This window comes from Tamandua tetradactyla, chromosome X (assembly GCF_023851605.1).
Source record: "Tamandua tetradactyla isolate mTamTet1 chromosome X, mTamTet1.pri, whole genome shotgun sequence".
Classification (NCBI taxonomy): Eukaryota; Metazoa; Chordata; class Mammalia; order Pilosa; family Myrmecophagidae; genus Tamandua; species Tamandua tetradactyla.
Genome location: NC_135353.1, coordinates 96634177 through 96658845, shown reverse-complemented (window position 1 = coordinate 96658845; position 24669 = coordinate 96634177). Strand labels below are relative to the sequence as shown.

The 24669-nt window shown below is 37.8% G+C and overlaps 3 pseudogenes; all 3 read right to left on the bottom strand.

The window, feature by feature from the left end:
* LOC143670176 (chondroitin sulfate synthase 1 pseudogene) lies at positions 1-2760 on the bottom strand (annotated as a pseudogene).
* Positions 2761-10402: 7642 nt separating this feature from the next.
* Positions 10403-17377, bottom strand: LOC143671279 (F-box only protein 34-like; annotated as a pseudogene).
* A 5467-nt stretch (positions 17378-22844) lies between these two features.
* LOC143671475 (serine/threonine-protein kinase PAK 2 pseudogene) lies at positions 22845-24606 on the bottom strand (annotated as a pseudogene).
* Positions 24607-24669: the final 63 nt, after the last annotated feature.

Below are 24669 nucleotides of genomic sequence, written 5' to 3'. Positions count from 1 at the left end.
TGCAATGGTAATAGTCACAATGAAACATTTGCCAGAATGACAGTGTTCTGTTACAGTAATACTTTGCAGGCACATCCATGTTTTCTACCATGGGACTGTAGCAAACGGAGTTTGAAAAGGAAATGTCAAAAAAAAAAGTTCTGTTCATCATGTACGTTTCAAGTCATGATTAAGCAGGTCTGCTACATAATGTTCAGCAAGAAGATGTGTTCAAAGACAAACATTGATCACATTTTTGTTCAAAAAGCTCAATCTTAATCTTAAAGGAGTTCTTTGTAAGAAAATCATGTGGAATATATCCTTGTATGGACTTCAAAAACTGATCATACAAAAATTTTTTAAAAATAAATTAGATAATTAAAAGTGTCTTTTCCAGCAGAGTTGGGCATTAGGCTGTCCTCACTGAGCCATTATTGCTGCTTTTACTGTAACTTGGATCATTTTTTTCCGGGCACATTTCAGCCAACTGCTGTGTGGACCCATATGTGGCTGCTTTGGACCCCAAGCACATTTTGTACTATTTGGGGTCAAGATTATGGTCACAGAAGACAGGGTGGTGGACGTGGACTACTCCGACTTCCTGGCTTCTGAATTTCTTCAAACCTGCCTGAACAACTTTGTTGAAAAGGTCCACATCCTCGAGCCCCCAGCCCTGGATGGAAACGTCAAAGCCACCTACTTGGACAAGCTCTCCCTTACAAACACAAGTGATGCCAAACCCATAGATTCTCCAGAAACCAGTTTTTTGAGTAAAGGCAAAATTGTTGTCACTGGGAACTTCCCACTATAAACAATCTTTGGATCATACTGGCTAAAGATGATTGGAAAATATATTTGCTGGCCCAGAACCATATTTGCTCGACATTGCTGAAGGAATTCTGTAGTTAACACAGGGTCAAGTCCCAGAAGAAGAGTAAGCATTCATTATTAAACTAGGAAGATCCTACTTCAAGGGCCAGCGCTCTGGAAAATTCTCCAGACAGGCAAAATCTGCATGTCTACTTTAAGATACTTAATGCAATAATCTCTCATTAGTTCAACTTGCTTAGCCTTGTCAGGGTTGGAGTCAGAATTGAAAAGGAGAACAACAAGCTTGATGTTCTGATTTGGAATAAGACATGTCTTTTCAAAGTTTCCCATGAATCTCGGAAACACATCAACAAGTCCAGACAAAGGAATCAATATATTTATCTTTTTATCTTTGGGTTCTTTTTGTGCCTGTTTTTTTGACCCAGGGAGCTGAAATGAAACAAGCTTCTTCAGGGAATTTGAGAGAAAGGATAAGGACCCAGATTCTTGGTTAATTTTGTTGGCCAGCTCCTTGGCATACTGTTCCTCATGCTCCACAAACTGGATCTTGCTGAAGGTCTGCTGTAGATAAGCATGCCTCCTCATGGGAACCGTTACCTTCTTGCTTTTGTGCTTTTTATAGAGGAGCAGCAGGTCCAGGATGTAGTCAGCCCCATATGGGGTTGACACGACTATAGCCATACTGTATCTCCTTAAGATCAATGATGCGCCTTCTGGCCTTGGCATTGATCATCTCTATGACCTGCATGACAGCGTCATCCAGGGCTTCTCTCTGGGCAGAGTCCATCCCTCTTCAAGGGGGCTGACCATCAGCAGCTCAATACAAATATTTTCCAGTAAGAAACTCCCGTTCCAAAATTTCTTCTCGCTGGCGAGGCTGAAACCTCAAAAGAAGGAGGAATTCCCAGCTGCAGATGTTCTTTATGAATCTCAGTGTTACTGTATTTGCTCATCAGGACAATTTCTTGGTGGAGCTGTATTGTGCTATGACGAAGTTCAGCTATTTTGCGGCTTGGCATATAGCTATGAAGTCGATACGGGGTGAGGGTTGTTGGGGTGTAATGTGATGACTCGGTGAATCTTACTGTTATGGAGATCTCTAATGCAACCCTTTTTGTTCTGTTCATAATTCTCATTAAAAAGCTGCTGCATCTCATAAGACCAGACACACTGCACCCCTGCAAACCTCCGGGCCCATCTTCCCACTTCCACATCCTCGTGGGTGGTGTGCATTTCTCGGAGACATTTTCCAATGTGTGGAACCATCTTCCGAAGTCTCCCTGCTCATGATCACACCAGGCCCTCCCATGCAAAAGTTCTCGCCGGGCTCAAGTGCCAGCTTCCCCATTTCTTCTGTGGTGCCCATTCCCGTCTGCCCAAGAAAGAGGGGCTCGCTGCTATTCAACTTCCTCAGGAAATTTTCCAGAGGATCTCCTTTGATGTAAACGTCGTCATTTGCTCTCATAAACCATTGGTACTTTGCCAGGTAGTGGTCATGCATGTACTTGAGCATCACAAAGGACTTCTTCGGGGGGGGGGGGGGTAGGAGTCATCCATACCCCGGAGCAGCACTATAGGGATTGGTATTGAGGTGTCTGAGCCCTCGCTGGAGAAAAATTCAACTCTCCCAAGAATTGTCTTGGACCACGTTCTGTAGGCGGTCACCGCGCAGGTCTGCAGGTATTTCTGGGCGGTCATGACTCCGACGAAGACAAAATTCCTGTCGCGCGGGCCCCCGTCCGGGGCCGGACAGTGCGGCCAGAGGTGCGCCCCCAGCGCATCGCCGCGCGCGCCGCCGGCGTGGGAAGCAGTCCCCGGCCCAGACCGGCAGCTTTCGGGGCTGGCGCTGCGCCACTGGCCCGTTCTTTTCAGCTCGGAGGCACTGGGCAGGACGAGCCGCAAGGTCAGCACCAAGCCCAGCACGAACCCGAGCAGCATGCTGAGTCAGGAGCGCCGCCGCGCAGGGCCCTGCCCGCGCCGCTCCGCCCCGCCGCGCCGCCGCGGCCCCTGCAGGCCAGACGCCCCCACCCGCGGAGGCAAACCCGCCCTTGGCCGGCAAGGCCCGGTTCGCCATGCCCATCGCGGCCCCCCAGATGCCCGCAGGCCCGGCAACGGCGCTTTGTTTCTCGCGCCGGCCCCTGCTGTGGCCTGCGCCTTTAACAGGGGGCCATGCCCGGCGCGCGCGGCTCGGGCGCTACGCGGCAGCGGCTGCTCCTCCCACCCGGTCGCAGGGTCAGCGCGGCGGCGATGGTGGTGACAGCAAAGTCTGGGTCCCCGCGTCGCTCTGCCCGCGAACCCCGGCTGGCTCGGCTGGGCTGGCGGTATGCCTGCCCCAGTCCTCTTCGTGGCCGGCGCCGCCGCTGCGACTGCACAGCCTCCAGCTTAGTTCGCCATTACAACGGGAGCTCCTCACGTCACGCACCGCGCGTTATGAAGCGGCATATACAAACATTTTTAACATGCAAACTTTCTTGACATGGTTACAATCAGTAGCTCACAATATCATCACATAGTTGTGTGTACATCACCGTGATCATCTTTTTGAACGTTTGCATCTCTCCAGCAAAAGAAAGAAAAAAGTGAAAACTCAAACATGCCATGCCCCTTAGGCCTCCCTCTCGTTGACCACTAGTAAACATTTGGTGTAAAGTCTAAAAAAACATTAACATAATGTCTTGAAGATGTTTCCCTGTGGTTTCTTCTAGGAGTTTTATAATTTGTGTTCTTATATTTAAGTATTTGATCCATTTTGAGTTAAATTTTGCATATAGTGTGACAAGTCAGGCATTATTCTTTGCATATGGCTCTCCAGTTTTCCCAACCCTGTTTGTTGGAGAGATTATTTTTTACCTTAGACTGTGCTTGGCACCCTTGTCAAAATCAATTTGCCTTAGATGTGAGGGTATATTTATGAAATCTCAATTTAATTCCACTGGTCTTAATGTTTGTCCTAGTGCCAATTCAATACTCTAGAGATAACTGTAGCTTTGAAATGAGTTTTAAAATTGGGAAGTATGAATCCAAATTTATTCTTTTTCAAGATATTTTTGACTATTTGGGGCACCTACCTTTCCATATGAATTTGATTATTGGCTTTTCTATTTCTGCAAATAAGACTGTAAGCATTTCGATTGGGATTATGTTGAATTTGTAATGAGCTTTGGGTAGAGTTGACATCTTAATAATACTTAGTATTCCAAGCCTTGAACATGAAATGTTCTTTCATTTATGGAGGATTTGCTCCATTTCCTTTAGAAGAAAAGAACTAGCATTCAGTTGTTTATAGAATCCTCTTATGATCCTTTTTATTTCTGTGTGGTAAGTAGTTTATGTCCTGCCACTCATTTCTGATATTATTTCTTTGTACCTGCTCTTCTTTTCTTTATCAGTCTAGCTAAGTGTTTGTACTTTATTGATCTCATCAAAGAACCAACTTTTGGTATTGTTAATTCTCTCTGCTTTTTAATTCTCAATTTCATTTGTTTCTGCTCTAATCTTTGTAATTTCTTTCCTTCTGCTAGCTTTGGGATTAATTTGCCATTAGTTTTCTATATCCTCTAGGTGTGTAGTTAGGTCCTTAATGTTAGCTGTTTTTTCTTTTTTAATGAAAGCACTTGGGACTATAAATTTTCCTTTCAGCTCTGCCTTCACTGTATCCTCTAAGTTTCAATATGTTGTTTACTGATTTTCCTTCATGTCAAGATATTCATTAATTTCCCTTGCACTTTCTTCTTTGAGATTGTTATTTAATTTTCATATGTTTTTTGGGTTTTCCAGTTCTCTGCCTGTTATTGATTTATCACTTCATTTCTTTATTCTCAGAGAAGATGCTTTGTATGATTTCAATCTTTTAAAATTTATCCATGACTTGTTTTGTGATCCAACATGGCATCTATCCTGTAGGATAATCTGTGTGCAATTGAGGAGAACATATATCCTGCTATTTGGGGGAGCAATATTCTGATAGGGCTTTTAGGTGTAGTTCATTTATCATATTATTCAAATTCTCTGTTTCCCAATTGATCTTAAATGTAGATGTTCTATCCATTGATGAGAGTCATGTATTGAAGTATCCAGCTTATTATTATTATTACAATAATACAATTATTGTAGAAATGTTTATTTCTCCCTTCACTTTTGCCAATGTTTGCCTCATGTATTATGGGGCACATGGTTAGGTGCCTAAATAATTATTATTAATATATTATGTCTTTCTTTGTCTCATAACAGTTTTTGAATTAAGGTCTATATTGTCTGATATTAGTATATGTACTCCAGCTTTTTATTTATTTTTTTGGGTTACTATTTGCATGGAATATCTTCATCCTTTCATTTACAACCTGTTTGTGTCATTGCATATAAGTTGATTCTCTTGTAGGCAACATATAATTGGATCATGCTTTTTTAAAATCCATTCTGCCAACCTGTGTCTTTTGATTGGAAAGTTTAATGCATTAAAATTCAGCATTGTTACTGTTAAAGCGGTACTTACTTTAGCCCTTTCATCATTTTTGTTTTTTATATGTATTATCTTTTTTTTTTGTCTCTCTTTTCCTTTATTGCAACTGCCTTTTCAGTGTAGTTGATCTTTTGTAACGTGTCTGACAGATCTTTTCTGTTACTGTATGTTTTTTTTAGGCGAAAACCAGCTTTAATTGAAAAAATAAAGCAATACATCTGAATTAAGATTGTTTAACAACATGTAGTATAATTTGTTGAGGGAAATAGCTTTACTAAGAGGTATAGTGCAATTTAGGTATTTGAGTATTAATAGTTTCCCTTCTTTATCATGCCTTCGCTATAAACAATATTAAAAATACAGTTTTCATGAGTTTAAAGTGTAAATTAAAAACCTGTCTCTCTTTCCAATCCACTAACAAAAGGAGGGGAAGTTTTAAACATTTATTCCCTCAGTCAGGTGTTCTCAGATCATAGCAAATGAATTTCTTTCTTATGAAAAACTTTATAATGAGGAAACCATGATAATATTAATGATATTTAACTCATCTGCAATATTTCAAAATGCAATTTCACCAAGATAATGTCTACCATAGTTTTCCTTTAATGAAGTTCTCAAACCCCAGAATGGTTTGACTTGGCATACTGAAAGTATTAAATTTTGGGAAGAAATTGAAGTTATTGCTTTAAATGGGGAAAAAAATATGGTCCAGAAGTCTCTTTTGAAAATGAGTTCACTAAACAGCTATTCTTAAAATTATACTCATGTAATTGCAGAGAATATGTTCAAATACAGTAAACATCACTCTTTAGAATGACAAAACAAAGACATGTTCATTTAGATGTATGGCAAAAAAATGCATGTGTGATCAATACTACTACTGACAAATAATCAGTACTGACTGGCTGAAAAAGGTCTTAACAAAACTACACTTCCAAAATTAACAATTTTATTAAATCAAGTTATAAATGTTCATTGTAGAAAAGCGAACAAGGGTTTTAACAAAACCAAGATATATTCTTTTATACAATATATATATATATTTAGCAGCAAACTACTTCTGAGATTTTATCTTCTTTTTTTATTTTAAAGAAAACATAAACAATTTAAATTAGTATGGAATGTCAGTGAATCCATTATTCATCCTTTATTCTGGGATTTGGGCCTTCTAGTACAAGGTACGTTATGAGTCTCATGAATGATATTAAGAACAAACCTAGCTTTAAAACTAATACACGGTAAAACAGAACGGCTGGCAGAATCTAACTAATTCATAGTCACACGTTATCTTTGAAAATAACAATGAGCACCATATAAAGAGGTATTGTGTGTGTTTGAGTGTTAATATAATTTTTAAGGTTAGTAATAGCAGCCCAACTAGACTACCTAGCATATGACTATTTTTCTAAAACCTTGTTGTACAAAATTTTAATTAAATCAGATAAACACCTCAGTCCATATTGCTTGTCCATTTTTAAAATCCTTTATGGAAATTCTGTACATAATCTGACAACCTGACAAATCTGACAAATATGTATGTCTATACAAATACATATATATGTGTTTATATGTACATACACATCTTTAACTCTGAGTGAACTTCTAAACTGAGAAATGAAGCCAACCTTCTCACTTAAGGATATATGAATATGATACCACCAGCTGAAAATGTCTAATAAACGTTTAATCTTAACTAATCAGATATACCGTTTATTGAAAAGTTCTGAGGTCAAAGAGCTGTCATCCAGCTTACCAGTTTTGGCTTATAAATTAGCCATATGAGTGAGACTGAAATTACCCAAAGAAATAAATTTTTCTCTTGATATTTCCTACTAACATCAGAAAAAAAAAATCTTTACAATGAGCTTTCACTTTTTAAAGAGTTAAATGTGTTAAACAAATCTCACTGGTCTTTGAAAAAACTAAAAGTTTTATAAATATAATTTGCTTAAAGTTGAATTCTTCAGTTAGATTAGTTTTATAAAAAGTTTACTTTGGATTATTCCATTTAACATTTCAAGTTTGCACTCTGCAATTCTGAAATCTGGGTCAAATTCGTTAAAGTTTTTATCAATCACATTTTTCAGAACTTGCTGTTGTGTTACAAGTGTACAATAAAGTAAATGTGAGACACTACCTGACTTTAAGGCATATTGTGAAGCTACGGTGGTCAAAACAGCAAGATACTGGCATAAAGATAGATATACTGACCAATGAAATCTAATAGAGTGTTCAGATATAGACCCTCTCATCTATGGACAATTGATCTTTGATAAGGCAGTCAAGCCAACTCACCTGGGACAGAACAGTCTCTTCAATAAATGGTGCTTGGAGAACAGGATATCCATATGCAAAAGAATGAAAGGGGACCCATATCTCATAACCTATTAACACAAAATGTATCAAAGACCTGAACATTAGATCTAAGACCATAAAACTATTAGAAGAAAATGTAGGGAAATATCTTATAAATCTTATAATAGGAGGCAGTTTCCTAGACCTTACACCAAAGCACAAGCATTGAATAAATAAATAAATGGGAACTCCTCAAAATTAAACACTTTTGTACATCAAAGAACTTTGTCAAGAAAGTAAACAGACAGCCTACACAATGGGAGACAATATTTGGAAACATATATCACATAAAGGTCTAGTATCCAGAATATATAAAGAGATTGTTCAACTCAACGACAAAAAGACAGACAACCCAATTATTAAATGGGCAAAAGACTTCAACAGACATTTCTCAGAAGAGGAAATACAAATGGCCAAAAGGCACATGAAAAGATGCTCAACTTCCCTGGCTATTAGGGAAATGCAAATCAAAACCACAATGAGATATCATCTCACATCCGCCAGAATGGCCATTGTCAATAAAACAGAAATGACTAGTGCTGGAGAGGATGGTGGAGAAAAAAGCACACTTATCCATTGTTGGTGGGAATGTAAAATGGTACAACCACTGTGGAAGGCAGTTTGGCAGTTCCTCAGGAAGCTAAGTATAGAACTGTCATATGATCCGGCAACACCATTGCTAGGTAGCTATTCAGAGGACATAAGGGCAAGGACACAAATGGACATTTGCACACCAATGTTTATAGCAGCATTATTTACAATTGCAAAGAAATGGAAACAGCCCAAATGTCCATTAACAGATGAGGAGCTAAACAAGTTGTGGTATATACATACAATGGAATATTACACAGCTGTAAGACAGAATAAAATCATGAAGCCTGTAACAACATGGATGGACCTTGTGGACATTTTGCTGAGTGAGATTAGTCAGAAACAAAAGAACGAATACTCTATGGTCTCACTGATATGAGCAAACATTAATGAATGAACTTGGAGAATTTCAGTTAAGAACAGAGGCCATCAGGAGATAGAAATAGGGTAGATATTGGGTATTTGGAGCTGAAGGGATACAGATTGTGCAGCAGGACTGATTGTAAAAATTCAGAAATGGATAGCACAATACTACCTAATTGTAGCACAAAAATGTTTGTACACTGAATGAAGTTGAATGTGAGAATGATAGAGGGAGGAGGGCTGGGGGCATAAATGAACCATAAGGAAAGATAGACAATAAAGACTGAGATGGGATAATCTAGGAATGCCTACAGTGCACAATGATAGTGACTAAATGTACAAATCTAAAAATATTTTTGCATGAGGAAGAACAAAAGAATGTCAATATTGCAGGATACTGAAAATATAACTTAATTCATATTTTAAAGCTTTAACTTATGTATGAGACTGAAGCAAAAAAGTTTATTTGGTACAAAATTTATATTTTTACTAATGCGTTTCCTAATATAACTTAGGTGGACAGTTTAATTGAATACCATAAGTACTTGGAAACTTGAATAGGGCATGAGATTTTGTAGATTTGTCCAGAGCGATGCCCCGATAAATCCCAGAGTGACTTAAACAGTGAATAAAAAAGTAGTTGCAAAGTCCCCTTGGGGGAATGGTGAGAAAGGGGTAAAATTCAACTTCCCTATATGGAGAATTCCTGATATTCTCAGAAGCAATGGAGACAACCAAAGCAATAGGTGAAGCCCTCAATCTTGGGGGTTGTTCATATGAAACTTAACCCTGCAAAGCATAGGCTAAGCCTATTTAAAATTGGCCTAAGAGTCACCCCCAGAGACCCTCTTTTGTTGCTCAGATATGGCCTCTCTCTCTTAGTCAACACGACAAGTGAGCTCACGGCCCTCCCCCTCTCTTTGTGGACGTGACTCCCAGGGGTGTGGACCTTCCTGGCAATGTGTGACAGAAATCCTAGAATGAGCTGGAAATGAGCAGGTTTTTGCAATCACACAGTCACATTGTGAAAGCTATATCATTATACAATCATTTTCAAGAAACATGGCTACTGGAACACAGCTCTACATTTTCAGGCAGTTCCCTCCAGCCTCTCCCTTACATCTTGACTAACAAGGTGATATCTATTTAATGTTTAAGAGTAACCTCCAGGATAACCTCTCGACTCTGATTGGAATCTCTCAGTCTTTGACACTTTATTTTGTCTCATTTTCTCAATCCCTTGATGCTGAGTCTCAGCTCTTTCTAGGAATAAAATCCATTTTTTACCACAAACATCATTCTCACAGACGCAAGTATATAAGGTCTAAGGTAAGGTGCCTGACTTTTCCTTTTCAAGCAAAATTTTCATTTAAGAAGGCTGCTATTTGTTTCACTGAACTCTATTTGCTTATTTCAAATTTGGTGACAGTGTTAGAAACATTTTTGGCACCGCTTCTGGAAAGTGCCTGTAGAGTCTACATTGTACTCTTCTAATCATCCTTTATTGGGTGCAAATCTTTGTCCTTTGAGAATGGCTTTGATTTTTTAAAGAATACAGACATAGTTATTCACAGCCAAGTGAATCAAACTGGAATACCACCCTGGATCAAATGTGAGGTGCCACTTATAGAACAATTTGGTCAATTTTCTAGTGCAGCTCATAAATTAGCATTAAAAAAATGCCAAGCAATGGCAGTTCTAGTGGAGTAAGGTTTTCCTAGAGTAACTGTGATGATTCTGAGAGGCAACACTCATTTGAACAGTATATCTGGGTAATATGCAGTTCTAAAAATCAGATAGTTTTGGTTGCCTCTCACATAGACTTTAATATTCTTCTTCAATTCCAGTCCCTTTTGCTTTATTATGAATTGTCCTATTAAAGCTGTGGTAGGCAGGGATCCAGTCATTGTCATGAAGCCCCAGCTTACAGCCAGGGAAGCCCTTCAGAGACTGATGGCAGCACATCCAGTATCCTGGCCCATAAGGCAATGCTGCAATACGGTTTGGGGTGCCTTTAGCACAAGGACACATCCAATTTTGCCCATGTTTTCTTGCACTACTTACAAGGATCCTTTCTATAGCATGGCCCTCATATCAGTGAGAATCTGTTAGCCTGATGTAGTATTCAAAGATAAACTTAAAATAGCAGCAGGTACATTAGAGAGACACTAAACTCTTGGTGGAAAGTAACCTGAAGATTTTCACCATAATGTGGTGGGGCACAAAGGTCATATACTGGGCAATTGGAGCTGAAGGGATACAGACTGTGCAACAGGACTAGATACAAAAACTCAAAAATGGACAGCACAATAATACCTAATTGTAAAGTAATCATGTTAAAACACTGAATGAAGCTGCATCTGAGCTATAGGTTTTTGTTTTGTTTTGTTTTGTTTTTACTATTATTACTTTTATTTATTTCTCTATGTTAACATTCTATATCTTTTTCGGTTGTGTTGCTAGTTCTTCTAAACCGATGCAAATGTACTAAGAAACGATGATCATGCATCTATGTGATGATGTTAAGAATTACTGATTGCATATGTAGAATGGTATGATTTCTAAATGTTGGGTTAATTTCTTTTTTTCCGTTAATTAAAAAAAAAAAAGAGAGAAGGGGTAATTGAGCTGAAGGGATACAGACTGTGCAACAGGACTGGATATAAAAACTCAGAAATGGACAGCACAGTACTACCTAATTGTAATGCAATTATGTTAAAACATTGAATGAAGCTGCATGTGAGGTATAGGTTTTTTTTTCTCTCTATTATCATTTTAATTCTTTTTTTTTTTTTATGGTTTTTGGCATGTAGAACTTTATTTTTCAGGATTTACCTTTAGTTAACAACCTCTAGAGTTATTGCTGCTTCTGAGGCTTTATTTTGATAGTTCCAAAGGCTTCTGTAAATTGTGAGCTTGCTCATTTTAAGAAAAGTTTGCTTTTCTTAAAAACTACAGGTTTTGTTCAAGGCAAATATCTCAAGTTGTAGACCCATATCTTTCTCAAGCTTCCAGAAGATGGAAGAGTTTTTGGAACAAGAGACACAGTCAACTGCGTCTTTACCCAACTTGCAGGAGACATTTATAGGACAGAATTCCCGGCTCTATTCTAGAATCAAACACCTGAGTATTTTTTGAGTCGGCACTTAAAAATACCTTTCCAAAAATGAAGGTTTAGAATATGCTGCTTGTTTTAAAGGTAAGCCAGGCACATGTAGCAGCAGTGCCATCTGCACTCATTTTGCTGCTTTTGAGCGCTGGATCCAAGATTCATGCAGCAGTAATGGCCAACAATGTGGTTCTTCTCCATTTCTTGATGAAATCTTTCACTTTACTTTCCCCGTACAAGTTGGAGGAAGTGCACTGAGATTTTAAATGCCGTGAATTCATGTGAAGCAGAGGTAAAGGGAAAGGATGTCTCAGGCAAGGTCACTGTTCAATCTGAGCACTACAGGGAAGGGACTGACTGTAAATTTAAATGTGAGCTCGGCGGCTACTTCAAAAACAGTGTTTCTTGCTGCTTACGATGATCACTGAAGAGGTTGGGTCCCTGCTGGACTGTGTGTTAATCAGCAGGGGCTATGATGAAAGCTGAAATGGCTCCCTGCAGCAAGCAAATGTTGCAACTAAGTAAACAGAGCTTGGCCAAGGTTTGGTCAAGCACACTTAGAAGCTAATCCTCAGGCACTAAAAATAGGTCAGGTGGACCATGAGCAATCCTACATATAGGGAAAGGAGGGCAGAGCTTCAAAGTTGGCATAGAGCCAACTTTAGCTGTAGGTAAGAAATATGAGTACATGGCCAGGAGATGGTAATTTCTGACTTTAAAGGGAAAAGGTTCATTGCGACAATCATTGGCATGCTTTCTTAAGCCAGAAATCCTCTGAAAGTATCTTGAGACCTTCTCAGAATAAATCCAGAACTCTACATCTATCTGGATTGGAGCTCAGGGCTCCCAGAACTGGGATATCTTTCTAATGTGTGAAACTATATTTTGGAGTCCTTTAAGTCCTCAGGTTTTAGTTTTTCTTGAGTAACTTATTTTGATTTAAACTCCCAAAAGGACATCACTAGTCTACGCTATCTAGTTTTTCTCTAGCCTCTCTATGTCTTTTTTATTGATGTATCCAACTTTTCCCAAACCAAGCAAAAGTCTCAAGATAATTCAGTGTCCTGTGGTAGTATTTATACATTTCTTCTTATATCTTATATAATTTTTCCTTATTTTTTTATGCAGCTCTAATTCCAGAACCTATCACATGCTTTAGAACCTATTTTGCTCTCCTCCATATTTTCTGGAGTATATATCGATAAAGAACACCAACAAAAATATATTTAATGTCATTGATAGATTTACGCTATGAGAGGCATGACTATGGGATGCAATAGATGAGGACATTTTTCTCCAAGGTGTTTTCACATCATTTGCAAGGTGATTTACCAAAGCAAATATTTTATTATTCCTTCTCTGTAAGACTTCACATATGCGATGCGTGCCTGTTCTTCTATTCTGAATGCTTCTGGAAACACAAAAGCTGGCTCAACAAAATCAGCACATTACCCATAATTCCGTCATTGCGTGAGTGACCAAGCCCTGCAGGAGCCGCTTGCTCTTTGTGGATCATTTCAATTACCATGTTCATGTTCTTGCTTTTAAGAGGTTTGCCAAGAGTATCTTCCAGACTCATGGTTGAAGCTCACATAAAATCTAGACAATTCATATTTCCAAGTCCTAGGTATAGCACACCAGGAGAACACATTGCTCTTTGTATTCCTTTCTAATCTTCAAACATCATCATATCTATGAATTTCATTTTTTAATGCAGTTAGACAGACTTCAGATTGTTTGCATGTGTCTCCTGTGTTAGTCCTACTGAGGATGCTGCCATTTCAGAAGCAGAAGCAGGAGGAATTAGGGATTTGGAGCACTAGAAGGAGGTACCAGTATAGTATTATCTCCATCACGGAGCACATTTCACTCACAAGGGATTGTTTAATGTCCACGGACACTTCCCACATTTGAAGATGTATTCAGTCATACCCATCTCATTTAGACACACATACTTCATTTCATGGCATTTGGAAGTCATGTTTCCTCATTTCCCTTGAAATAACCTGCAGTGAAGAAGGGATTCCATGTGAATGAAGGAGGTTCCATTTTGCTTTCAGTAAGAACACATCTCTTTTTCCCTTTGTGGATCTCAAAGTGAAAGGTCATGAGGATCTGGGTTCCAGCTTCCTTCCATTTCCCACAGCTTCACACTGGCTGGTACTCCTGCCTCTCCTGACCACATAAGGCAGTGAGCTCCTTGCTTTTTAACTCTCCACAGGTTCCAGCGACTGTCCACTCCACCAAGAATTTTAAGGCCTAGTTAGGAGGACTGGAATTTATCCTCCAACCGTTAGGATGAATTCTCCCCCAAGGGGCTTAAAGTCCCTTTTCACCAAGCAAGGCCCATAGGTCACCAAGAATTCTGGCTTCTGGCCAAGTAGTCTTGAGCTCTTCCTTGACACCTCTTCACCGAAATTTCCAGGTCCTCTACTATATCCATCCCCTCCTCTCCATTTCCACTCAGGTTTAAATTCAGACCTATCATTTTAATTCTTATTCTGTTGTCTTTTTATTTCTTTTTCTAAATCGATGCAAATGTACTAAGAAATGATGAATATGCAACTATGTGATGATATTAAGAATTACTGATTGTACATGTAGAATGGAATGATTTCTAAATGTTTTGTTAATTTTTTTAATTAATAAAAAAAAGGTCATATACTGCTAAGGCTTCAAAAGCTGCTAGGTATTTTTTTAGTTAAAAAAAATTTTTTTAAAACATAACAACAAGCAAACACAAACATTCTTACCAAATGATCATTCCACTCTACATATATAATCAGTAATTCACAATATCATCGCATAGTTGTATATTCATCATCCGATCATTTCTCAGAACATTTGCATCAATTCAGAAAAAGAAATAAAAAGAAAACAGAAAAAAATTCATACACACCATACCCCTGACCCCTCCCTTTCACTGATCAATAGCTTTTCAATCTACTAAATTTATTTTAACATTTGTTCCCCCTATTAGTTATTTAATTTTTAATCCATATGTTTTACTCATCTGTCCATAAGGTAGACAAAAGAAGCATCAGGCACATGACCTTCACAATCACACAGTCACATTGTGAAAGCTATATCATTATACAATCATCTTCAAGAAACATGGCTACTGGAACACAGCTCTACATTTTCAGGCAGCTCCTTCCAGCCTCTCTGTTACACTTTAACTAAAAAGGTGATATCTATTTAATGCATAAGAATAACCTCCAGAATAACCTCTCAACTCTGTTTGGAATCTCTCAGCCATTGACACTTTATTTTGTCTCATTTTTCTCTTTGCCCTTTTGGTCAAGAAGATTTTCTCAATCCCTTGATGCTGAGTCTCAGCTCATTGTAGGATGTCTATCCCACGTTGCCAGGAAGTCCACACCCCTGGGAGTTATGTAGGCTTAGCCTATTCTTTGCAGAGTTAAGTTTCATATGAGCAAACCCCAAGATTGGAGGCTCAGCCTATTGCTTTGATTGTCCCCACTGCTTGTGAGAATATCAAGAATTCTCCACTTGGGGAAGTTAAATTTTCTCCCTTTCTCACCATTCCCCCAAGGGGACTTTGCAGATACTTTTTTATTCCCTGTTCAAATCACTCTGGGATTTATTGGAGCATCACTCTGGACAAACCTACAAAATCTCATGCCCTTCCCAAGGTTCCATATACTTGTGGTGTTCAGTTAAGCTGTCCACATACGTTATATTAGGAACTGCACTTGGCAAAATATAAATTTTGTACCAATAAACATTTTTTGCTTTTGTCTCACACATAAGTTAAAATTTTAAAATATTAATTACCATCTATTTTCAACACCCTGCAGTATTAACATTCCTTTGTTCCTCCTCATGCAAAAACAATTTTAAATTTGTACATTTAGTCACTATCATTATATACTCTAAGCATTCCTAGATTATACCTTCTCAGTCTTTAGCATATATTTTTCCTTCTGATGTCCTCTGTGCCCCCAGGCCTCCTCCCTCTTATCATTCTCACATTCAAGCTGCTGGTTTTTAAACCTGGTCTCCAAAAATCATTAGACAACTTCTTCTTCCAACTGGATGGCTCATGAACCAGTAATGTAATTTCCACAGAAGATGGGGACAGGACAAATGGCTCAGCTGAAATATTCTTTTCCTCAGATGCACTCTCACCCTCAGCAGCATCTTCAAGTGGCTGTCCTCTGAAGACTCTTCTGTTGTGCCTTTATTCAACTAGGAACACCCCAACTGGCACTGATTAGGTGACAAACAAACAAAAAATCCCTGAAAGTGGGTTTTCACAGGAGTTTAAACTGGAAAGTTGGTCTTTCTCAATCTTGGCCACAGTTCTACTAATGCATAAAGATTGTTTTCTTCTTTGATCAGGATTTTGGCTAGTAAGCAGCACAAGCTCTCTACATTTAAAACCATTAGCATTTGTGGACAATTCAGTGGCTTGGGGACAGGTGTACTGAGGAAAAGGTAATCCAACAAGTTCCTTTCTCATTTCCACAACATAGCTATTGTTGTTTTTCATGGCAATTTGCTAACCTGGCTCTAATTCTGCACTGTTCATATGGAAATTCATATCTTCCAATAACAAGGGACAGCCCTGAGAAGCACTGTCCCAGGCCCAGTCCCATTTAGGAGAACAACGGTCAGCTCTTGAGGGGCTTACAGTCCACAGATACAGATCCCATAGGATTCATCTGAGTGTCAGGTGCACCCAAGACACCATTTTTTGTTTTGCCTTCATCAGTCTGAGTGTCATTTGCAAGCAACATCTGGCCTACATTCCGACAGAAGCTGTTATTTCTCAAGAGGCTTCCAGGCTCATGCTGGATCTGCTGTTTAAGGCACTCTGACTCCAGTTTGGCTACCCTGTCAAGGACCCGACTGACTCACTTTGTGACTCACCAACCTAAGGATTTCCCCTTTCCATGGGTTCTTCACAGACTCCTGGGGTAGAAAAGGGCTCAGAGATAGGGGTACACCTCTGGATTGCCCAGAAAACCTCACAACAGCAGGTGCATTTGTGGAGCTTTTGCACAACTGCCTAGCAGAGGAGTGGCTCTTTGCTCAAAGAAGGCTACCATCTGTATGACTGACCAAGACCTCCATGCATAGGCCTCCACTGTCACTCACAATGCACAGAGCAATATACTCAATGGCACATGCAAAAAGCTCAGGCTGGTAGCATCTGCTGTTGACTTCTATCCTCTTTTCTTATTGTATGTTGGCTTTTTTAAGATCTGATTTTTTTCCTTCTTTTAGTAGCTCTCCCATCAATATCCCAAGAACTTTTTATTTTCATAGTTCCTATCTTATTGTCTCACTGATGGGCTGTAAAGAATGCAATTTTCTCCTTGGTAATTCCCAGTTTCACAACAGCCCAGATATTGAGTGGCCTTCCCCTTCACTGCCATGATGAATTGTCTAGGTGGTATATTCTTTTCGGTTTTACCACTCAAACTGCTCTCTTCAGGATTCTTCCCATTCATACTGCACAGAACATTTGGAGAGATGATTCCAAAAGGCTTTCAAGATGAGGCTTTACTAAGAGGTTGAAGGAAAGACTTGGTTTCATGTAGCTAGCTCTGCATTTTTCATCTTTTATGTTCCTGTGGTGTCTCTTAGGATTTCTCAGTCTCCTTGCTGATTTCCAGAGGTCATTCTTTCTTCTGGAGTTCCCAGCATGGCTTTAGGTGCATAACAGAGGGCTTTTCTTCCTGTTAGTAAGTTCACTGTGAAGTATTTATGGGTAGAAGGGCTTGTCTTCTAAACTTAACCTTCAGCCTCCTCTTAGGATTTACCTGCACTCCTGCTCCACCCGGGGCCCAGTGCTGGGCTGCACCATCCTGGGACGGCAGTACAGGAGGCCTGGCTTGCTTTCCACAGCTGAAGCTGACTGAGTACCTAGTGCAGTGAGGCCTCGTTATTTTGTATTAATGACTTGTAACATAACTGCATTGTAGATAAGTAAAACAGTCTGGGCTTTGAAATAAGAAGGGATTTTCTTCATGGTACATCATATCACCCTTTTTCATAAACACTCCCTATACACAAAAAATGTTTATTCTGTACTGTTGAGTGGAGTGTTCTATTTATGTCAATTAGATCAAGTTTGTTAGCTTTGTTTGGCAAAACTGTATCCTTACTGGATTTCATGGTTGATTTTCTGTTTTTGTTTCTTTATTACTGAATTCTCTGTCAATTGTTGAGAGAAATGTTAAAATCTCCACCTATGATTGTGGATTTATATATTTTATTTTGGTCTATCTGTTTTTACTTTATATATTCAAAAATTTAAATTATTATTTTTTCATGCATACATAATAATGAACTATTTCTATTTAAATCTAATAATTTTCATTGTCTTACAGTCTATATTACCTGGTATGAATTTTGTTGAAACAAAAAATTTTGGTTACTGTGTGTGCATGATAAATATTTTTTGCATTCACTTTTACTTTCAATTTATTATCTTAAATTTTAGGTACACATCTGATAAGAAATATTTAATGGGTTTGATTTATGTTATCCAATCTGTTAATCATTGTCTTTTGAATTGTGATATTTTGCCTACTGATATTTAATTTAGTTCATAATATATGTGTGTTTAAATCTACTATGGTCTATGTTTAAAGGTAATCCATCATTTTTCTCAGTCTGCTTTTAAGATTTTCTTTCTCTGATTTCTTATACATTACTTATGATGTCTCTAGTTGTATTTTTCTTTAATTTTATAATTCTTGTGTTCAATAACACCTCTTAATTATGTTATTTGATGTATTTAATCATTTTTTCAAAAAAATCCACAACAATTATATCTTCAGATGTTGCTTCTACCTCATCCGCTCTGTTCTCTCTTTCTGGGACTCCAATTTCACATGTGTGTTAATCCTTTGCATTTTAGCACTATGTTTCTTGTGCTCTTTTCTATATTTTCCATTGTTTTATCTCTGTGCATTATACTAAATATTTTCTTTTGGCTTTTCAGTTCACCAGTTCTTTCTTCAACTTTCAGTTCACCAGTTCCTCTTTCATCATTGTTAATCTCTGTTAAATCCATAAATTGGGATTTACATTTCAGTTACTGAATTTTTCAATGCTGAAATTTTCATTTGGTTCTTTTTTATATTTTCCAGTTGTCTTTTGAAATTCTGATCTTGCTTTGGCTTCCTTTAACATAGTAAGCATAGTCATGTATCATGTTTGGTAACTATTATCTGAAGCTATTCTGGTTCTCTTTCTAATGTATGACTTTTTCCTCTTAGTTCTTATTTATGGTCTCTTCATATACCAGCTTATTTTTATTCATTATCAGTAATTATGCATGAAAAATTGTAGAAAGAATTTGAAGTTTAAGATGATGTTTCTTCAGGGAGAATTTATGTTTGCTTCTGGTAGGCAGCTATGAATATTGGCAGTCCAATAATAATATAATCTAATTTCAGGGATTGAGAAGTCACCTTTCACTCTTTGTGAGGGGAAATCCTCTTCAAATTAACCATTATTTTTTAAAATACAGGTTTTTTTTTTGAACATTAAAAAAAAAGTTTATTTCTAGCCGTGAAAGAACAAAATTATTGAAGTCATCAAATACAGCAGTTAATGTCAATGTAACAATTAAATAATTGAATGAGATTAAATTAAAAATAAAAGGCAATATAAAATCTGAAGACAAAAGAGAAGTCAAGCTAATTTCACTTAATTCTATTTCTATCTACCAAAACAAGAAAAAAAAAAAGCTACAGAGTCTTACCAAAGATGTTCAATTCCAACTAAAACTCTGTTTCTCTTAATATAAAATAAAATTTTGGTTAACAGAATTATCTTATATTTCCTTTTTCCTCTTGCCTTGGTAACATTCTAGAATGGTGAATGAGAGACGTCAGTTCTTTCAAGGCCAGGCCAGTGCTAGATTCTGTTTTGCAACTCCCACAACATCTATCACAGCGTCTTTGCCAGAGTGTTCAATAAATGTGTTGAATAAGGAAAAAAAGAATCTCTATGCACATACATAAAGATGTTTTTTTCTCAAGGTACACATGCACACACACACAGTGGAAAAACTGATTTAAGCTGTTTAAATATTTCTTGAGGGAAAAGTGGAGATATGGAAGACAATCTGCTTATTATATTACTATGGAATTCTACTTATAAAAAATCAAAATGAGTTATTAATCTAGATGATTTTAGCTACAATATAAAATGATTTCTGGACACTTCAATCTGGACATGGTATATCACTATATTTTTTAAATTTTAGATTAAAAAAGCAATGCAACTTCTTTATGTACCCATTTTTTTTTTTTTTTTTAGCTACTGCCGGATCTGGCCTAAAATTCTCCTGGCTAGAGTACAGCATATACACATAGGTAGTTTTAAATAGCTTGTTAAAAGGCACAGGTTAATTTATGACTGGTGATTACTGGGTGAATTTTAATTAAAGCTTAATATTAATATGTTGAAGGGAAGAAAATTCCTACTATGTGCCAGGCACTCAACACATGAAGATAAGAGTTATGTTGGCATTTGTTTGTTATGCTATCTCAATCACTCTACTTGTTTACTACTCCAGGTAGGAGAAAATATTCACTATTTTCATTGTTTCCCAGCTTTAACTGTTCCTAAAGGCAGGAAAAGAACAAGAGGAACAGATAACTTTAAGACCACCAGAGAACATGAAATAAATAAATACTCTAGTAATACTGTCCTAATAATACAAAGGACAAGGTAACTTTTAGATTTAAATGAGAATTTTCATTCTAAAATGATGACAAAAAGGGTGAAGTCAAACAGCAATTATTAAAAAGACATGAATCTTGATTCTTATATAATTGTTCTTTCAACAAGAGCAGAACATTTTAATTAAAAACTAACAGATCACAATTGTTTTCCTTTTAAAATGATATTGTTCAAAAATGACACATTTCAGAATTAACCAAAGTATTTTTCTACTACACGTTAGCTTATCCAAGTAAGTAAAAAAGAAACCACAGTATACCTCCCTTAACCTAGGAGTCAGGTTGTAAAGTCAAAGTCCGTTGCCGGCAATGGACGCACAGGTAACCATCAAAAAAGTTATAAATTCAAAGCCAAACTGCTTCTACAAATTGAAACGTCCTTTGTTGAGTCACAGGAATAAAAATGGGGTATTGGCACTATATTCAGTGAATATGGTGGTTATGTATGGAAGTGTCTTTTTGAGTGGTCATGACATTCACAGTCTTATCATCTAGTGGGTTTTTTACTTCATTGGTAGCATCCTCTTTATTATTATCCATCCAAACAACTGTTTATAAAGAATATTCAAATCTGGAACTCAAGAGGCATTGTAGCTTTCCACCAGAAATAAACCAGCTTATTTCTGCAAGGTAATTTAGTAATAGCTGTAGAAGGCCAACATAATCCAGAGAAAAATGAACTCAAGAATCAAACTGAAAACAGAGACTAAGTGCTCTAATTATAAGTTTCATTAATTACTTTACTCATTTTTGTAAAAACTTCCCTGCGTTATCAATAAAAACAGCCATTTCTATCCTTACCTATCCTAATACAGATATTATGGGAAAAATAAGAAATAAAGCCCTGCTAGTACCCCCAGTTACTCTCCAAACATCAGAATTATCTTTATTCATGATTTGTACTATTGCAGGATGGCAGGTACATGTGAAGTTAATTGGGAGGGAATAATGGGAACAAACTGCCAGAATCCAATAACAGAATTTTTTCTTTTTATGTGGTTCTTGACATGTCAGAAGGGACAGTATCTCCTAAAACACAACGCCACAAAACAAAAACAAGAGGAATGGTGCGGAGAAGAGGGAACAAGAGAGGGCACTCTAATAGTTAATGCTATAGGGTCACAGACCTTTTTATTTTCATCTTTAAAATAAAAGAAGTATTGCTATTATCAAGCACATTTTACTTTTCATATCTTCCTTACTCTAGCTTTTTACATTAATATCTCTTCATTTGAAAAAAAAATCTAAATTATCCATGAATTCATTAAGATAAGTACTGTGCCACTTAAGTTCTTGTAGCCAGAAAGATGTTGGCAGTGAGTTGGGAACAACGTAATTTATGGCAAATCTCTATGCTTTACTGATCATAAACTGCTTCTCTATGTATTCTCTCTTTTTACGAATATAATCTCATTGAATTATTTTTGAGTTCACCAAAGTTCAAGTCTCTCACTTTGTCTCTGCTACCCCTAAATGTTTTTCTCCTATAAATGGGGGTGGGGGAGAAAGGAGGTAATTTTTAAATTCCCAAAATTGAGTAATTATTATATTATTTGCCACTGGGTGAGGAGGAAGGTAAATTAAAACAAAAAAACAAAACCCAACCTAGGCCTAAAATTACAACATATACAGAAACTTATTTGTAAAATAAGGAAAAAAGAGGGGTAAGTTAAGGTAGTGGCATCAACCAAAGTCATAAGGCCCAAGCTGGAACAAGAACAAATCACTCTGGTTCCTAAAGCCACATCTGAAGAGGAAACAGACAGAAAGGAAGACAAAAACTGTAAGGACAAATAATCAATGGGATTCTTTTTTCTGTTTCAATGATTTAGTTATAAATATAGATTATTAGGCTTCTCTCTATACATGTAACAAATGCCAAACAACTCACTACCATGACATTTCTAAAACTGACTCTTTCACATTTGTTTAAAAAAGTAAAAATCACGTACTTTTCTCCCCTTCCTTCAGTTCAAATACTGAACTGATATATTACATGTAACAATAGCTGGTCCTAACTTCTATACAAAGTTAAACCATATCGAGCCCCTCTGCCAATATAAGGGGCTACATAATTTTTATCACACTTGCCTTGAATTTGGACAAGAAAAATTTATCAAGGCAATCCAAAAGAGTCAAGGAAAAAGCTATGAAGAAAGAAAAGAAGACAACAGATGAAACAAATACTATGGAAAACTCAAATCTGCAATTCAAGTATCGAAACATACCCCGAAGGGGTTAATGAATGGGCTCTATTACAAGAAAGTCGGCAAACTAAAATAAAATGCAAATCTCAAGCATGATAAATGGCCCTGATGGGCTGTCTGCAGAAAGACAAAGACTTAAGTAAGGCTAGTGATTCAGTCCACAATTGTTTTTGGACCCTAAAGAAGGGGTTAATTTGAAAGTCATAATTCTTTTTTGCAATTTTCGCTCAGTTTTCTTCAGGGAGTAGTTTGTGGTTTTCCTCCACATCATGTATACCATATTTCTTTCACACCCTCAAAGAGAGTAAAATTTTCATATATTAAAAGACTTCTTTTAGAAAATGGAGAAAAGAATATGAAGCCACCACAATGATGTTAACGGTTACTCTTCATTGCTTCTTTAGCTGCCATGATCAGTGGTGTCAAGCTAGATAACGGTTTGGCCAGTTTCAAGAAGGGATGCTGTAACAATTCTTTGGCTGAACCTCTTTTTTCCACTTCCATCTCCAAGCAGCGATTTAAGAAATCCCGAAATATTGGGGATAATTTTTCTGGATTCTGGAGTTCTGGGGTTCCATTAGTAGCTATCAGGTACAAGGCCCTCAAGGGATTTTCATTGAGGTATGGGGGCTCTCCTTCTACCATCTCAATTGCCATGATACCTAGAGACCATATGTCCACTTTAGGACCATAAGCTTTCCATGTAACCACCTCTGGTGCCATCCAATAACGTGTTCCAACCATGGTACTTCGCTTGCTCTGCTCAGGGGTGATCTGGGCACAGAAACCAAAGTCAGTAAATTTAACCAATCCTTCCATCCCCAAAAGCATATTGTCACTCTTGATGTCTCGGTGGATCACTTGATTAGCATGTAAAAATTCCAATCCCTGTAAACACTCTCTGCATACAGCAGCAATCTGTGCTTCATCCATACAGGTTTCTGTTACAACATCAGTAAGTGACCTGCCAGCAAGGTACTCCATTACCACAAACAGTTCATCTCCCATCAGGTAACTGCCCAAGAAGTTAACTAGGTTGGGATTCTTTAATTCTTTCATCACTAAAATCTCATTAATGATCAATTCCTTCTTAGGCTGTTTCTGTAAATTTATCTGTTTGATAGCAACCTCCTGCCCCACTGCCACATCAGTAGCAGTAAAAACTGTACCAGAGGCCCCTTGACCAATTTTTTCATATCTTGTATATTTTCTCTTGGGGTCACCTATGCTGACAATAGTTCTTAATTTCTCCAAAATCTCTTCATCTGTCATCTTGGTCTTCTTTTTCTGTTTCTCTGAAGACTTGGCACCACCATCAACATTGGAATCACTAACTGGCACAGGGACAGGGTCAATTACAGACTGTGTGTAAATTGGGTTCGTATGATCTGGCCTTGGAGCAATAACAGGAGGAGTGGCCTCTTCATCATCATCTTCTTCCTCTGTTACTACTGCTGATGTTTCTGAACACTTTGTATTCAGTGCTTGTATTCCAGAAGGGAACTATCTTTCTCAGGAGGAGTTAAGCTCAGAGATTTCTGCTTCAGTGTGTTAGAGTCGTAGACTTTAAGACATCCAGCACAGCCTGAGGATTCTTCTTTTGCACTAGTTTGGTGATATTGGAAGTCTGTAATAGTCGAACCCACTGTTCTGGCATGCCTGTGAATTCTCCAGTAACAGCACCAAAGCCGACATGTATGGTGTGCTCAAAATCAGACGGAGGAGAAATTTCTGGCCATTCCTTTTCTTTCTTTTTACTTCCTTTCTCTGTGCTTGAGAATATAGAGATGATTTTATTCCTAGGCTTTTTTGCCTCTGGAACAGAGGGCAAAGGTTTCAAACTGTGATTAGATGACAAAGGGTCTTTGCCTCCAGTGCTAAAAGTGGTACTGATCATCCGCACAGGAGGTGCTGGAGGCTTGTCCTCCAGTTCTCCATTATCAGACATGATTCAGAAATATGAAATGGCCTCAGGCGAGGAAATGTCCCTGCCCCAGCTAGACGCCTCAGTCCCAACTCCCGGGGAGGGGGGGGGCCCTCCGGAGC